General features: G+C 47.1%; 1 long non-coding RNA gene across 1 annotated transcript; it reads left to right on the forward strand.

The window, feature by feature from the left end:
• The first annotated feature begins 512 nt into the window (after window positions 1-512).
• Window positions 513-1,383, forward strand: LOC123168535 (uncharacterized). The gene is made up of 2 exons (XR_006484393.1): window positions 513-899; window positions 972-1,383. It is a non-coding gene; the product is annotated as an uncharacterized lncRNA (long non-coding RNA).
• The last annotated feature ends 13,556 nt before the right edge of the window (window positions 1,384-14,939 follow it).

A 14,939-nucleotide genomic window follows, 5' to 3' on the forward strand; every position in this document is an offset into this window, starting at 1 on the left:
TCCAGCTCAGAGGTTGGCGCAGGCTCGGAGCACACAGAGGGAGCGTGGGGTGGCGTGGCAGCAGCAGCAGCAGCATCCCACCCAGCAGGAGAGGGGGCCGGGATGATCTCGATCACGTCCAGGTTGGTGGTGCGGGGTGATGCCGCGGCGTGCAGGGGGGTGACCGGGCACACAGCCACAGGGCGCGGACTGGACCCAAAACAGGGGGCGAGCCAACGCCGCCAAGGGGCTTCACCAGAGGGGTCGCTGAGTTGCACCACATCACAGGAGGTCGTCCGCGGCGAGGATGGAGGCGAGCGTCCACGGGTGTCTTCGGAGACCGGGCTTGCATCACCTCCAGAACGCCCAGGTCGTGTCTGGCAGTCATCAGGTCGATGGCGTACCTCCAGAACGCCCAGTTTCTGTAGCATACCAGACAGTTTGTTGTATTTCCCAACCTAGACCGCGTACGATAACCGCACCGACGTCATCCCCCCTCAATCAATGCTAGCGTTGCACCTACCCCCTCCTTCTCCCCTTTACTCCTGTACCGGACGCGCACTCTCCTCCTCGCCCCTCACCTGTGCCACTCCATCCAGTACACTGTTGCAATCCCTATTCCCATCTCTATAATCCGGCTGGATCTCCATTGCTTCGATCTCCCTCTTACCTACTCCTTCCGTTTCAAATTACTCGTCGAGTAAAACCACGACGAGTAATTTGGAACGGAGGGAGTACATCTCTGGCCATGGCATCTTCTGCTTCCTCAGTTCCTGTCGGATCGGTCGCCGCACCCGAAGACGTCGCTCCTCTCCCCCTCATCCGGTGCCCTAGATGCAACATGGGGGTGATTTAGTGGTTCATCTCCGAGACCCCCTTGAATCCCAGTCGTCATTTCTACAAAGTGTCACTTCCGCGATGTAAGTTATTGGACATAGATGTTGCTACGTATTGCTCAAATCCTCGCTCACAGTTCATATTTTTGTTTTCAGTCTGGTCATTGCACCTTCTGGGAATGGGACAACATGTACATCGACTACCTACGCGCTCGATATGTTTCTTCCCCCACCTCCTCTGCTCCAGGATCTTCCTACTGTGGTCCTGCATGACATTCAGTCCGACCTGAAGATTTCACTGGCCGTCGCCCTTGGTACTCTTGCTGCTGTACTGACGCTTCTAGTCTCCAAAATGTAGCTCCGTTGGAATTATGTAATAGTTTTATCTCTAATTAGTATGATCACTACGCCAAGCAGCTGCCTATCCATGTAATACATAGTTCTGATCCAGTGCCATCTTAGTTAACTGTGGTAGTACCTCCGTAAATTTTCAATTCTGTCATACAGAAGTTCTACTGTAACTGTCTCCAATGCAATATAATATGATTGTGTCATCTTTTTCGTTTTACATCTGCTACCAGAATTGTTTTGTTAACATCTACAACGAACTATATCTCTCTTTTGTCCTTTTAAACGCGTATTCATTGAAAATGAGAATTCATTATCTCTGAACCAAGCATGTCTGCAGCGGGCATTAATTTTACTGCCACAACCGTCTCACAATCAATTTCATCCAGACGCTTTTTATTGCTTTTTTATGTCATGTACAATTCTCATCTGTCTCTCCATTTTCTTCCTCTTCTCCCCTCTCCCCTGCTCTGGCTCCGTTCCTCTTCTTCTCCGGTTGATTACTGGGCAGCCATAGCTAACCCTGAGAGAATATCTGATAGTCTCAAAGTTAAAAATTGACATCTTGAACAACAGAACTGCCACACACTTAGAAGGATGTCATCTTTTCCTTCAGGTCAGATTCCTACTTATTAATCCCCAAATTTCTTATAAAAAATATGCACACACAATTACTAAAATTGCATTTTTTTTCAGGTTTTCTACCTTGATAATGTTGACTTACGTATTTTCAATATGCCTCACGACAAACTGCCAAGGATATCTTCATTTCAATTAGCAGCTTTCCGTAGGATATTGATTATCTCTGCCAACCACAAATAATACGCCCGACCGAACTCCTGTTCTAACCTGCACCGCAGCGTCATCCGTCCTGCACCCTCGCTCGTATACACAGCGTATTTCTGCTTCAGCTTTGTTTACTGCTTTTACAAAAAGAAACCCACTACATTACGAACGGATCTTAAAGACAATCAACGCCGTCCAGATACCAGGGGCGCGCGCCGCCCGGAGCCAAAAGTGCGCTCCCTCTCACCTGCCCCTTTTTTTTGTGCTTCATAGACCAATTAAAAAAAAAAATCAAACGTAGTAGTAAAATGTCATCTAATGTCAGCGAACTTAAAAGATTTTGAAGGCAGATAAAGGGCAAGTTTTTCTTGAAATATTCTTTTTATTTTACATTTTTCAGATTTTTTTAAAAATTGATTCAAACTTTTCCGAATTTGTTGGTCATCCTGTAGGGTGCTATTTTCATGTCGTGAGGCTCTCGAAGCTGAATTGTGTGCGTGCATGGAAGGTCTCTCTTTCGCCCTATAAAGAAGTGACTTACCTGTCATAATTGAGATGGATTCTATAGTTGCTGTCAAATTGATCCAAGGCCGGGAAGAGGATAGATCTGAAAGTGCTAGTTATCGACTAGAGGAGGGGGGGGGGGTGAATAGGCGATTTTTATGAAAGTCTTCAAAACATGAGAGTTTCGAAGACAAACAATAGAAATGAACCTATAGATATGCAGCGGAAGGTAAACTACACTAAGCAAGCCATAGTCAAGTATGCAATGAAGTGAACGCACGAAGACTAATAGCAGCTAGGTAGTAAGGATCAGGATGGAAGATGGTATGAAGCCAAACAACGATAGTAGTCACACAGTGAAGACAAATAGGTAAAGCAAATAGGCAATGACTTCACCAAGACAAACTGTAAGTAAAGAGAGGGAGATGATAGAACCAGTCTGTGGCACCCCGGCTTAGAGAAAACCGGAACGCCCCGTATTCTAGCCCAGAGATCGAGGTGCAGTCTTCTGGAATACGGCACTGCTTAGCATAGAACAAACCAACTTTCTATTATTACACGAATATGAATACAAGGTCTCCGATATTACAATAAATAACATCGGCACGGCGACACTACGCCATCCTCAGTTGCTCTATGCAAGCAGCAGAACAACTCGAAGCAGCGGAAAAACTTCTAGCAGCGGAACAACGACAACGATGGTGAACTCCACTCCGCAGGGACTCAGGCTGGAACGCTTATCCTAGCTCGCAAACACAGGAACAACACCAAACAAGCAAGCAATCCAGGCATGACCTGCAAGCTGGCATGACACGCCAGGTCAGTACATTGAATGTACTTGCAAGCTCACAATTAACCAGAAGCATTCAAGACAAAACAACAGCATGGCAATTACAGGTTAAGCAGGAATTATCATGAGATCATTAGGATAACATGGCATGAACAACATGAACATAATACTGCTAGAACAATATGAGCATGGCATGAACATATAAATCTGATGATACTAGCATGCAACATGATGACACTATATGCACTTTTTATTCTACTCGGATTACTCCGTAACCATCACATGCATCACTTACCAACCTCGGACATCATACGATTATCTCAGGATCAAATCAAGCTTGGTATAAACAATACCGTAGTAATCATTAAATGACCACAAGGAGCTTGATCTTTACCCACGATTCTCGCACAACATCACGAATATTCAACAACTCGGTATCCTCGATACCATGGTGATCATTCCGGCGATCACAACCATGACCAACACTTGGTCTCAAACGGTGATCTTTCCGGCGATCACAACCAACTTATCTCATCATCGAACCGGGGTTGTTATTAATCAAGTTATTATTAATACTGTTGACTCACGGTGTGACCGACATGAACTGGGCACTTATCCGCGGGCGCGGACCAACTTATCTCATCATCGAACCGGGGTTGTTATTAATCAAGTTATTATTAATACTGTTGACTCACGGTGTGACCGACACGAACTGGGCCCTTATCCGCGGGCGCGGCTATCGATAGATTTAATATACACTCTGCAGAGGTTAGTGTTGGAAATATGCCCTAGAGGCAATAATAAATAGGTTATTATTATATTTCCTTGTTCATGATAATCGTTTATTATCCATGCTAGAATTGTATTGATAGGAAACTCATATACATGTGTGGATACATAGACAACACCATGTCCCTAGTAAGCCTCTAGTTGACTAGCTCGTTGATTAATAGATGGTTATGGTTTCCTGACCATGGACATTGGATGTCGTTGATAACGGGATCACATCATTAGGAGAATGATGTGATGGACGAGACCCAATCCTAAGCCTAGCACAAGATCGTGTAGTTCGTTTGTTCAGAGCTTTTCTAATGTCAAGTATCAGTTCCTTAGACCATGAGATTGTGCAACTCCCGGATACCGTAGGAATGCTTTGGGTGTACCAAACGTCACAACGTAACTAGGTGACTATAAAGGTGCACTACAGGTATCTCCGAAAGTGTCTGTTGGGTTGGCACGAATCGAGACTGGGATTTGTCACTCCGTGTGATGGAGAGGTATCTCTGGGCCCACTCGGTAATGCATCATCATAATGTGCACAGTGTGACCAAGGAGTTGATCACGGGATGATGTGAGTTACGGAACGAGTAAAGAGACTTGCCGGTAACGAGATTGAACAAGGTATCGGGATACCGACGATCGAATCTTGGGCAAGTAACATACCGGTAGACAAAAGGAATTGCATACGGGATTGATTGAATCCCCGACATCGTGGTTCATCCGATGAGATCATCGTGGAACATGTGGGAGCCAACATGGGTATCCAGATCCCGCTGTTGGTTATTGACCGGAGAACGTCTCGGTCATGTCTGCATGGTTCCCGAACCCGTAGGGTCTACACACTTAAGATTCGATGACGCTAGGGTTATAGGGAAAGTATGTACATGGTTACCGAATGTTGTTCGGAGTCTCGGATGAGATCCCGGACATCACGAGGAGTTCCGGAATGGTCCGGAGGTAAAGATTTATATATAGGAAGTATGGTTTTGGCCACCGGAAGTGTTCCGGGCATCACCGGTAGTGTACCGGGACCACCGGAGGGGTCCGGGGGTCCACCGGGAGGGGCCACGGGGCCCCGGAGGCATACATGGGCCAAGTGTGAGAAGGGACCAGCCCCTAGGTGGGCTGGGGCGCCTCCCCACCAAGGCCCATGCGCCTGGAGAGAAGAGGGGGCAAACCCTAGGGCAGATGGGCCCTAAAGGCCCATGCCTGGTGCGCCTCCCTCTCCCCCCCACTTGGCCGCAACCCTAGATGGGTTTTGGGGCTGCCGCACCCCTTGGGGTGGAAACCCTAGAGGGGGCGCAGCCCCCTCCCTCTCCCCTATATATAGTTGAGGTATTGGGGGCTGCAAACACATGAGTTTTCCTCTCCCTGGCGCAGCCCTACCTCCTCCTCCTCCTCTCCCGCGGTGCTTGGCGAAGCCCTGCGGGATTGCCACGCTCCTCCATCACCACCACGCCGTCGTGCTGCTGCTGGATGGAGTCTTCCCCAACCTCTCCCTCTCTCCTTGCTGGATCAAGGCGTGGGAGACGTCACCGGGCTGCACGTGTGTTGAACGCGGAGGCATCGTTCTTCGGTGCTTAGATCGGAATCAACCGCGATCTGAATCGCTACGAGTACGACTCCCTCATCCGCATTCTTGCAACGCTTCCGCATCGCGATCTACAAGGGTATGTAGATGCACTCCCCTTCCCCTCGTTGCTAGATTACTCCATAGATTGATCTTGGTGATGCGTAGAAAATTTTGAATTTCTGCCACGTTCCCCAACAGTGGCATCATGAGCCAGGTTTATGCGTAGTTTCTATGCACGAGTAGAACACAAAGTAGTTGTGGGCGTAGATGTTGCCAATTCTTCTTGCCGTTACTAGTCTTATCTTGTTTCGGCGGCATTGTGGGATGAAGCGGCCCGGACCGACCTTACACGTACGCTTACGTGAGACAGGTTCCACCGACTAACATGCACTAGTTGCATAAGGTGGCTAGCGGGTGTCTGTCTCTCCCATTTTAGTCAGAACGGATTCGATGAAAAGGGTCCTTATGAAGGGTAAATAGAAATTGGCATATCACGTTGTGGTTTTACGTAGGTAAGAAAAGTTCTTGCTAGAAACCTATACAAGCCACGTAAAAACTTGCAACAACAATTAGAGGACGTCTAACTTGTTTTTGCAGCATGTGCTATGTGATGTGATATGGCCAGAAGATGTGATGAATGATATATGTGATGTATGAGATCGATCATATTCTTGTAATAGGAATCACGACTTGCATGTCGATGAGTATGACAACCGGCAGGAGCCATAGGAGTTGTCTTTATTTTTTGTATGACCCGCGTGTCATTGAATAACGCCATGTAAATTACTTTACTTTATTGCTAAGCGCGTTAGCCATAGAAGTAGAAGTAATCGTTGGCGTGACAACTTCATGAAGACACAATGATGGAGATCATGATGATGGAGATCATGGTGTCATGCCGGTGACAAAGATGATCATGGTGCCCCGAAGATGGAGATCAAAGGAGCAAAATGATATTGGCCATATCATGTCACTATTTGATTGCATGTGATGTTTATCATGTTTACATCTTATTTGCTTAGAACGACGGTAGCATAAATAAGATGATCCCTCACTAAAAATTTCAAGAGACGTGTTCCCCCTAACTGTGCACCGTTGCGAAGGTTCGTTGTTTCGAAGCACCACGTGATGATCGGGTGTGATAGATTCTAACGTTCGAATACAACGGGTGTTGACGAGCCTAGCATGTACAGACATGGCCTCGGAACACATGCGGAACACTTAGGTTGACTTGACGAGCCTAGCATGTACAGACATGGCCTCGGAACACAAGAGACCGAAAGGTCGAACATGAGTCGTATAGCAGATACGATCAACATGGACATGTTCACCGATGATGACTAGTCCGTCTCACGTGATGATCGGACACGGCCTAGTTTGACTCGGATCATGAATCACTTAGATGACTAGAGGGATGTCTATCTGAGTGGGAGTTCAATAATCAGATGAACTTCATTATCATGAACGTAGTCAAAAGATCTTTGCAAATTATGTCATACGCTTTAGTTCTACTGTTTAAGATATGTTCCTAGAGAAAATTTAGTTGAAAGTTGGTAGTAGCAATTATGCGGACTGGGTCCGTAAACTGAGGATTGTCCTCATTGCTGCACAGAAGGCTTATGTCCTTAATGCACCGCTCGGTGTGCTGAACCTCAGCGTTGTCTGTAGATGTTGCGGAACATCTGACATACACGTTTTGATAACTACGTGATAGTTCAGTGCGTAATGCTAACGGTTTAGAATTGTGGCACCAAAGACGGTTTTGAAACGTCGCGGAACATATGAGATGTTCCGAAGACTGAAATTGGGATTTCAGACTAGTGCCCACGTCAAGAGGTATGAGACCTCTGACAAGTTTCTTAAGCCTGCAGACTAAGGGAGAAAAGCTCAATCGTTGAGCATGTGCTCAGATTGTCTGAGTGCCACAATCGCTTGAATCGAGTGGGAGTTAATCTTCCAGATGAGATAGTGATGGTTCTCCATAGTCACTACCACCAAGCTATTAGAGCTTCGTGATGAACTATAACATATCAGGGATAGATATGATGATCCTTGAGCTATTCGTGATGTTTGACACCGCGAAAGTAGAAATCAAGAAGGAGCATCAATTGTTGATGGTTAGTAAAACCACTAGTTTCTAGAAGGGCAAGGGCAAAAGGGATACTTCATGAAACAACAAATCGTTTGCTGCTCTAGTGAAGAATCCCAAGGTTGAACCCAAACCCGAGACTAAGTGCTTCTGTAATGAGGGGAACGGTCACTGAAGCAGTACTACCCTAGATACTTGGTAGATGAGAAGGCGGGCAAGGTCGACAGAAGTATATTGGATATACGTTATATGAATGTGTACTTTACTAGTACTCCTAGCAGCACTAGGGTATTAGATACCGGTTCGGTTGCTAAGTGTTAGTAACTCGAAATAAAAGCTGCGGAATAAACGGAGACTAGCTAAAGGTGAGATGAATATGTGTTGGAAGTGTTTCCAAGGTTGATGTGATCAAGCATCGCATGCTCCCCCTACCATCGAGATTTGGTGTTTGCGTTGAGCATGATTGGATTATGTTTATCGCAATACGGTTATTCATTTAAGGAGAATAATGGTTACTCTGTTTATTTGAATAATACCTTCAATGGTCTTGCACCTAAAATGAATCTCGATCGTAGTGATACACATGTTCGTGCCAAAAGATATAAAATAGTAATGATAGTTCCACATACTTGTAGCACTGCCATTTGAGTCATATTGGTATAGAATGCATGAAGAAGCTCCATGTAGATGGATCTTTGGACTCACTCGTTTTTGAAAAGATTGAGACATGTGAACCATGTCTATTGGTATATATGCATGAAGAAACTCCATGCAGATGGATCGTTTGGACTCACTTGATTTTGAATCACTTGAGACATGCAAATCATACCACATGGGCAAGATGACTGAAAGTCCTCATTTTCAGTAAGATGGAACAAGAGAGCAACTTATTGGAAGTAATACATTTTGATGTATGCAGTCCAATGAGTGCTGAGGCATGCAGTGGATATCGTTATGTTCTTACTTCACAGATGATTTGAGTAGATGCTGAGTGTATTTACTTGATGAAACACAAGTCTGAATTATTGAAAGGTTCAAGTAATTTCAGAGTGAAGTTGAAGATCGTCGTGACAAGAGGATAAAGTGTCTGTGATATGATCATAGAGATGAGTATCTGAGTTACGAGTTTGGCACACAATTAAGACATTATGGAAAGTGTTTCACAATTAATACCGCCTGGAACACCATAGTGTGATGGTGTGTCCGGACATCATAGCTGCACCCTATTGGATATGGTGCATACCATGATGTCTCTTATCAAATTACCACTATCGTTTATGGGTTAGGCATTAGAGACAACCGCATTCACTTTAAAAGGGGCACCACACAATTCCGTTGAGACGACACCATTTAGAGAAACCTAAGTTGTCGTTTCTTAAAAGTTTGGGGCTGCGATGCTTATGTGAAAAAGTTTTAGGCTGATAAGCTCGAACCCAAAGCGGATAAATGCATCTTCATAGAAAACCCAAAACAGCTGGGTATACCTCCTATTTCAGATCTGGAAGCAAAAGTAATTGCTTCTAGAAACGAGTCCTTTCTCGAGGAAAAGTTTCTCTCGAAAGAATTGAGTGGGAGGATGGTGGAGACTTGATAAGGTTATTGAACCGTCACTTCAACTAGTGTGTAGCAGGGCACAGGAAGTTGTTCCTGTGGCACCTACACCAATTGAAGTGGAAGCTTATGATGGTGATCATGAAACTTCGGATCAAGTCACCACCAAACCTCGTAGGAGGACGAGGATGCGTGCTACTTCAGAGTGGTACGTGATCCTGTCTGAGATATCATGTTGTTGGACAATACTGAACCTACGAGCTATGGAAAAGCGATGGTGGGCCCATATTCCGACAAATGGTTAGAAGCCATGAAATCCGAGATAAATGGATCTTTAAGAAGAAGACGGACGTGGACGGTAATGTTACCGTCTATGAAGCTCGACTTGTGGCAAAGAGTATTTCCACAAGTTCAAGGAGTTGACTACGATGAGATTTTCTCATCCGTAGCGATGCTTAAGTCCGTCGGAATCATGTTAGCATTAGCTGCATTTATGAAATCTGGCAGATGGATGTCAAAACAAGTTTCCTTACCAGTTTTCGTAAGGAAAGGTTGTATGTGATACAATCAGAAAGGTTTTGTCGATCCTAAGGATGCTAAAAGGTATGCTAGCTCCAGCGATCCTTCCATGGACTAGAGCAAGCATCTCGGAGTCAGAATATACGCTTTGATGGAGTGATCAAAGTTTTTGGGTTTATACAAAGTTTGTTAGAAACTTGTATTTACAATAAAGTGAGTGGGAGCGCTACAACATTTCTGATAAGTATATGTGAATGACATATTGTTGATCCGAAATGATGTAAAATTTCTGGAAAGCATAAAGGGTTGTTTGAAAGGAGTTTTTCAAAGGAAGACCTGGATAAAGCTGCTTACATATTGGGCATCAAGATCTATAGAGATAGATCAAGACGCCTGATGATACTTTCAAAGAACGCACACCTTGACATGATTTTGAAAGAATTCAAAATAGATCAGCAAAGAAGGAGTTCTTGGCTGTGTTACAAGGTGTGAGTATTGAGTAAGACTCAAGACCTGACCACAGCAGAAGAGAGAGAAAGGACGAAGGTCGTCCCCTATGCTTTAGACGTAGGCTCTACAGTATGCTATGCTGTGTACCGCACATGTAGTGTGCCTTGTCATGAGTTGGTCAAGGGGTACAATAGTGATCCGGGAATGGATCACATGACAGGGGTCGAACTTATCCTTAGTACCTAGTGGACTAAGGAATTTTCTCGATTATGGAGGTGAAAGGGAGTTCGTCGTAAAGGGTTACGTCGATGCAAACTTTGACACTAATCTGGATGACTCTGAGTAGTAAACCGGATTCGTATAGTAGAGCAGTTATTTGAAATGGCTCCAAATAGCGCGTGGTAGCATCCACAAGATGATATAGATATTCGTAAAGCACACACGGATCTGAAAGGTTCAGACCCGTTGACTAAATAACCTCTCTCACAAGCATAACATGATCAAACCAGAACTCATTGAGTGTTAATCACATAGAGATGTGAACTAGATTGTTGACTCTAGTAAACTCTTTGGATGTTGGTCACATGGTGATGTGACCTGTGAGTGTTAATCACATGGTGATGTGGACTAGATTATTGACTCTAGTGCAAGTGGGAGACTGTTGGAAATATGCCCTAGAGGCAATAATAAATAGGTTATTATTATATTTCCTTGTTCATGATAATCGTTTATTATCCATGCTAGAATTGTATTGATAGGAAACTCAGATACATGTGTGGATACATAGACAACACCATGTCCCTAGTAAGCCTCTAGTTGACTAGCTCGTTGATCAATAGATGGTTACGGTTTCCTGACCATGGACATTGGATGTCGTTGATAACGGGATCACATCATTAGGAGAATGATGTGATGGACAAGACCCAATCCTAAGCCTAGCACAAGATCGTGTAGTTCGTTTGCTCAGAGCTTTTCTAATGTCAAGTATCAGTTCCTTAGACCATGAGATTGTGCAACTCCCGGATACCGTAGGAATGCTTTGGGTGTACCAAACGTCACAACGTAACTGGGTGACTATAAAGGTGCACTACAGGTATCTCCGAAAGTGTCTATTGGGTTGGCACGAATCGAGACTGGGATTTGTCACTCCGTGTAAATGGAGAGGTATCTCTGGGCCCACTCGGTAGGACATCATCATAATGTGCACAGTGTGACCAAGGAGTTGATCACGGGATGATGTGAGTTACGGAACGAGTAAAGAGACTTGCCGGTAACGAGATTGAACAAGGTATCGGGATACCGACGATTGAATCTCGGGCAAGTAACATACCGGTAGACAAAGGGAATTGCATACGGGATTGATTGAATCCCCGACATCGTGGTTCATCCGATGAGATCATCGTGGAACATGTGGGAGCCAACATGGGTATCCAGATCCCGCTGTTGGTTATTGACCGGAGAACGTCTCGGTCATGTCTGCATGGTTCCCGAACCCATAGGGTCTACACACTTAAGGTTCGATGACACTAGGGTTATAGGGAAAGTATGTACGTGGTTACCAAATGTTGTTCGGAGTCCCGGATGAGATCCCGGACGTCACGAGGAGTTCTGGAATGGTCCGGAGGTAAAGATTTATATATAGGAAGTATGGTTTTGGCCACCGGAAGTGTTCCGGGCATCACCGGTAGTGTACCGGGACCACCGGAGGGGTCCGGGGGTCCACCGGGAGGGGCCACGGGGCCCCGGAGGCATACATGGGCCAAGTGTGAGAAGGGACCAGCCCCTAGGTGGGCTGGGGCGCCTCCCCACCAAGGCCCATGCGCCTGGAGAGAAGAGGGGGCAAACCCTAGGGCAGATGGGCCCTAAAGGCCCATGCCTGGTGCGCCTCCCTCTCCCCCCACTTGGCCGCAACCCTAGATGGGTTTTGGGGCTGCCGCACCCCTTGGGGTGGAAACCCTAGAGGGGGCGCAGCCCCCTCCCTCTCCCCTATATATAGTTGAGGTATTGGGGGCTGCAAACACATGAGTTTTCCTCTCCCTGGCGCAGCCCTACCTCCTCCTCCTCCTTTCCCGCGGTGCTTGGCGAAGCCCTGCGGGATTGCCACGCTCCTCCATCACCACCACGCCGTCGTGCTGCTGCTGGATGGAGTCTTCCCCAACCTCTCCCTCTCTCCTTGTTGGATCAAGGCGTGGGAGACGTCACCGGGCTGCACGTGTGTTGAACGCGGAGGCATCGTTCTTCTGTGCTTAGATCGGAATCAACCGCGATCTGAATCGCTACGAGTACGACTCCCTCATCCGCGTTCTTGCAACACTTCCGCATCGCGATCTACAAGGGTATGTAGATGCACTCCCCTTCCCCTCGTTGCTAGATTACTCCATAGATTGATCTTGGTGATGCGTAGAAAATTTTGAATTTCTGCTACGTTCCCCAACAGTTAGCACACTGTACCCACACCACGGAACCCATGGTCTCGCACTCCCATACGTGCGGACACAGCGTTCCGACAAAACCAATCTACTGCCATGACACTCTCCTGGCCACTCCGACTCACTCCCCACTTGGCTAGTCCTGGGTGGCCCCGTGTCTACCAAAGACACAACGACCACCGTTGTGGCCAAAACGTCCCTCACGGGACCGGATCCATAATAATAACAACGGGCACACAAGGTTATGTCCGCCTACCTAATCAGGGTAGCGCGCACCCATAACCTTCCCTCGTTGGAGGCACCAGCGAGAGGCACGACAATAGACCCAGTTAGGACCTTCCCATAAAGGTAAGCATGGTTGCACTGGTCAGTTTCGATATGGTGGCACCATGACTCAGCCAACAGTTGTTCAAGTTCAATTTAATCCGGTTAAACTTGAATGCAATAGGCTGAGCCATGATAAAATAACATGATGCATATACAAAGCATGAGCATGATATCAACATAAGCACGGGATGCAACATAACTATCCACCATATCAACTATGAATAATCTCAAACTGAACATGGCATAATGACGAGCATAAATATTACAAGTGCAACACTACTCATAGTATAACATGACCACTAGCATCAACCATAAATACCATGCAAGAACTCATCAATAACATTACCGAGTAACACTTAACCAACTAACAGCAAAGGAACAACGGATATTAACAGTACTCGGTAACCGACGTTAGTCATGCACCGAAGAACATGACCAACCCAACATGTACTACTATCAAGCATGGCAATATGAAAGTAAAACTAGCAACTAGCACGGCATGATGACCAGGTGCATAACAACATAGCAAGCAAGTAAGCATTAACCCAGAAGCATTACCGAAACAACGATAACCATATTTTAAACAAGCAATCATTTAATAAATATTCAAGTTGAAAACCATGGCTACTGCATGACTATCATGCAAGTGGGCATTGTGGCTTTGCCTGGAGATGAAGAAGGCACCGGGAGAAGTGCGGTGAAGCCGCGGAAAGATTTGCCGGAAACAGTTCTCTCTCGGAGGGGCTGTTTACGGGCAAGGGCCAAAAGGTCATTTTCACAGTGTCAAACCATAGTGAAAATGAAACCAACAGAACAGGCTTGACAAGACGAAGAAGTGGGCTTTGGAATCACCTCATTTGGAGTAGTGGTTAAAAAGTTATAGCCCGACGAAATTCAGGGACCGATTTGTAAAAGAATCTCTACAAACAGGCCCCTGAGCTGAAAAACAGAAAACGCATTTCATATAATATGCTTTCAGGACAGAGAAACGTATTTGCAGCCGAAGAAGAGAGGAAGTACGCTTTCCGAATGGGAAATCGCATTCTTTTCCAAAGAAGAGTAGAGTACGTTTTCACTTACCGAAAGCGCACCCAACGGAAATACACTTCCACTTACCAAGTCATCTGGGCCGGGTCAACGCACGGAGAGGCTGACGGGTGGGGTCGCGCGCGGTGGTGGGCCCGCCTGGCCAGCTGGGCGGGGCGGCTTCATCTTCCTCGTGCCCGCCCACGAAGCAGGGAGGCCGCCGGCGTCGGGCGACGCTAGCAGGCGCCACAGAGGGCCTCCGGCGACGCTCCGCCTACCGAAGAGTTCAGGGAGACGAGGCGCTCCTGCCTGGGCCCTTCACAATTGCCAAGGTGCACCAGAGAGAGAGTAGCCTTGGCCGGGGCGGACGGGGCTCTACGGGCTCCGGCGAACTCGTGGCCAGAGGCCACCGGAGAAGGAATGGGGCATTGGGGTGGATCTAGCATGGATGAGGAGGCCTCTGGTGGTGCTAGAACGGAGGGAGAGAGCTCGATTCGCTCGGATTCAAGCGGAGCCCGACGGCGGCCAAGGCGGCGATGGGCAGCGGGGAGAGGTCCTCCGGCTCGGCTGACTGATTGGGGAGGGGGCTGGGAGTGTGGTGAGGGCGATGGTGAGCTCGGAGTGCTCGGGGACGGCTTAAATAGCCAGCGGGGGAGGAGGTCGAGCTGGCACCACCGCGGACGCGTGTCCGGCGCCGCAGACGCGTGCCCACGCGCATGAGCTCGGAGGGAGGCGACGAGCGAGGGAACGAACGAGGGGCAGGGCTCACGGAGACGAGGCCGAGCTCGTGGACAAGAGGAGAAGAAGCCGAACGCCACAAATGCCCGGTCGGCACTGTGTGCTCGTGGACGCGCGGCGGCTTGCGTCGGTGAAGAAGCGGACCGAGGGGGAGAGGGATCGAGGGTAACGATGACGACGAGATGCAGCCACTGGACATGCTCACGCGCGCGAA

This window comes from Triticum aestivum, chromosome 7D, assembly GCF_018294505.1.
Source record: "Triticum aestivum cultivar Chinese Spring chromosome 7D, IWGSC CS RefSeq v2.1, whole genome shotgun sequence".
In the NCBI taxonomy this organism is placed as follows: Eukaryota; Viridiplantae; Streptophyta; class Magnoliopsida; order Poales; family Poaceae; genus Triticum; species Triticum aestivum.